Below are 2,703 nucleotides of genomic sequence, written 5' to 3' on the forward strand. Positions count from 1 at the left end.
GACACCCTCTAGGCCAGTGGTCGGCAAACTCATCAGTCCACAGAGCCCAATACCAACAGGACAAGGATGGAAATTTCTTTAGAGAGCCCAATTTTTAAACTTAAACTTCTTCTAACGCCACTTCTTCAAAATAGACTCGCCCAGGCCGTGGTATTTTGTGGAAGAGCCACACTCCAGGGGCCAGAGAGCCGCATGTGGCTCGCGAGCTGCAGTTTGCCGACCACGGCGAGTCTAGGTGCTTCATGGTCAGGGACGGTCCATCCGGCTCCTGTGTGGTCATCCCCGGCCCCAGGCATGGCTGTCTCTCCCCCCACAGGCATGGCTGTCTCCCCCTCCCCCCCAGGCATGGCTGTCTCCCCTCCCCCCCAGGAATAGCTGCCTCCCCCAGGCATGGTTGTCTCTCCCCTCCATGCCCCCCCAGGCATGGCTGTCTCTCCCCTCCATGCCCCCCCAGGCATGGCTGTCTCTCCCTTCCCCCCAGGCATGGCTGTCTCCGCCCCCAGGCATGGCTGTCTCTCCCTTCCCCCCAGGCATGGCTGTCTCTCCCTTCCCCCCAGGCATGGCTGTCTCTCCCTTCCCCCCAGGCATGGCTGTCTCTCCCTTCCCCCCAGGCATGGCTGTCTCCCCCACCCCAGGCATGGCTGTCTCGCTCTGGAAATGGCCGGTTCGCAGATAATCAAGTCTTTCCATGGGAAATAGTGATTTTCATTCAGCTTTATTTCGTGTTCTCGAGTTCTATTAGCATTCACGCCCACATGCATACCACCATCCAAGCACTGGCTTCCTGCCATTTCGTTTCTGTTCTAAATTAAAAATATAAAGAAGGTATAATATGAATTCCCAAGACTTTGATTCATTTTGCTCTATTTTTAAATATGTTTTTATTGATTTCAGAGAGGAAGGGAAAGAGAGAGGGAATCATGGATCGGCGGCCTCCTGCACGCCCCACGCTGGGGATGGAGCCCGCAACCCGGGCCTGTGCCCTGACCGGGAATCGAACCCTGACCTCCTGGTTCCTAGGTCGATGCTCAGCCCCTGAGCCACACCGGCCGGCTTGTTCTATGTTTAACACATTAACGAACACATTAACTATCTTAGAGTGGCTGTGATGGATATTTACAGGAACATGTGGGGAAATGACTATAAAATGAATCAATTCCATACAAAGCACATACAAAGCACATACAAAGTACATAAAGTGTTAAACGTGTGTATTTCCTCGCACAATGTGTGTAGCGCTTGGTTCTGCACATAACGTTTGGGCTTCAAAACAGACTTCACAGTGAACTCTCTGGGAGGTGATTTCACCTCCACGAATCTCTCCAAGAAAGGAAAGTAAGTCACTCGTCTCAGGGGTGACAGTAACACATATCCTAAGAGTTTTTATAAATAAAAAGCAACTTCGCATTTAAAGTTGAGGGAAATGGTGTCTGGAGGTGGGCGAGGCGGGAGGTGGTTGTGGCTGAGGTGGGGGGATGGGGAGGGGCGGTCCCTCTCAGTATCAGGGACGGAAGTGAAAACAGTCATGAAGCTTACAACATGGCTCCCATCCGGTCATTTCCACAGCAGGTCCACCACGGGCAGGGAAGGAGAGAGGGGGGGAGAGGGGGAGAGAGAGGGAAGGAGGGAGAGGGAGAGAGGGAAGGAGGGAGAGGGAGAGGGAGGGAAGGGAGAGGGGGAGAGAGAGAGAGAGGGAGGGAGAGAGAGGAAAGGAGAGAGAGGGAGGGAGAGAGGGAGGAAGAGAGAGGGAAGGAGGGAGAGAGAGGGAGGGAGGGGAGAGAGAAGGAGGGAGAGAGAGAGAGAGGGAGGGGGAGAGAGGGAAGGAGGGAGAGAGAGGGAGGGGGAGAGAGAGAGGGAGGGGGAGAGAGAGAGGGAGGGGGAGAGAGAGAGGGAGGGGGAGAGAGAGAGGGAGAGGAATGGGGAGAGAGAGAGGGAGGGGGAGAGAGAGAAAGAGGGAGGGAGAGAGAGAGGGAGGGGAAGAGAGAGAGGGAGGGAGAGAGGGGGGAGAGAGAGAGAAAGAGGGAGGGGGAGAGAGAGAGGGAGGGAGAGGGAGAGGGAGGGGGAGAGAGGGGGGAGAGAGAGAGGGAGGGAGGGGAGAGAGAGGAAGGGAGAGAGAGTGGGGGAAGGGGGAGAGAGAGAGAGAGAGGGAGGAAGAGAGAGGGAGAGAGGGGGGAAAGAGAGAGGGAGAGAGAGAGAGAGAGAGGGAGGGGAGATAGAGAGAGAGAGGGAGAGAGAAGAAGGGAGGGAGAGAGGGAGGGAGAGAGAGGGAAGGAGAGAGAGGGAGGGAGAGAGAGGGAGGGAGAGAGAGGGAAGGGGAGAGAGAGAGGGAGAGAGAGGGAGGGAGAGAGGGAGAGGGGGGGAGAGTGGGAGGGAGAGAGAGAGAGGGAAGGAGGGAGAAAGAGAGAGGGAGGGAGAGAGGGGGGAAGAGAGAGAGTGGGGGAGAAGAAGGACACCAACGTGCACAGCCCGCGTTGTGCTAGCTTCGAGGGGGGGGGGGGGGTCAGTAGCACTGTAACAGCGACGTGTGGTTCCAGGTGGGAACTGGAAATGTCAGGGAACAGTTTGTAAAGCATTTGCCTGTCTAAGGCCTGTGCTGTGCCCCTGACCTAATAGGAAATCCTGTGTAATAAAAGGCTCCTATGCAAAGTGTCCCCTCGGCAGTTTGACTGACCGGGAGTTCGACCGCTCGCTATGATGTGAGCT

This window comes from Plecotus auritus (assembly GCF_963455305.1).
Source record: "Plecotus auritus genome assembly, chromosome: 2".
NCBI lineage: Eukaryota > Metazoa > Chordata > Mammalia > Chiroptera > Vespertilionidae > Plecotus > Plecotus auritus.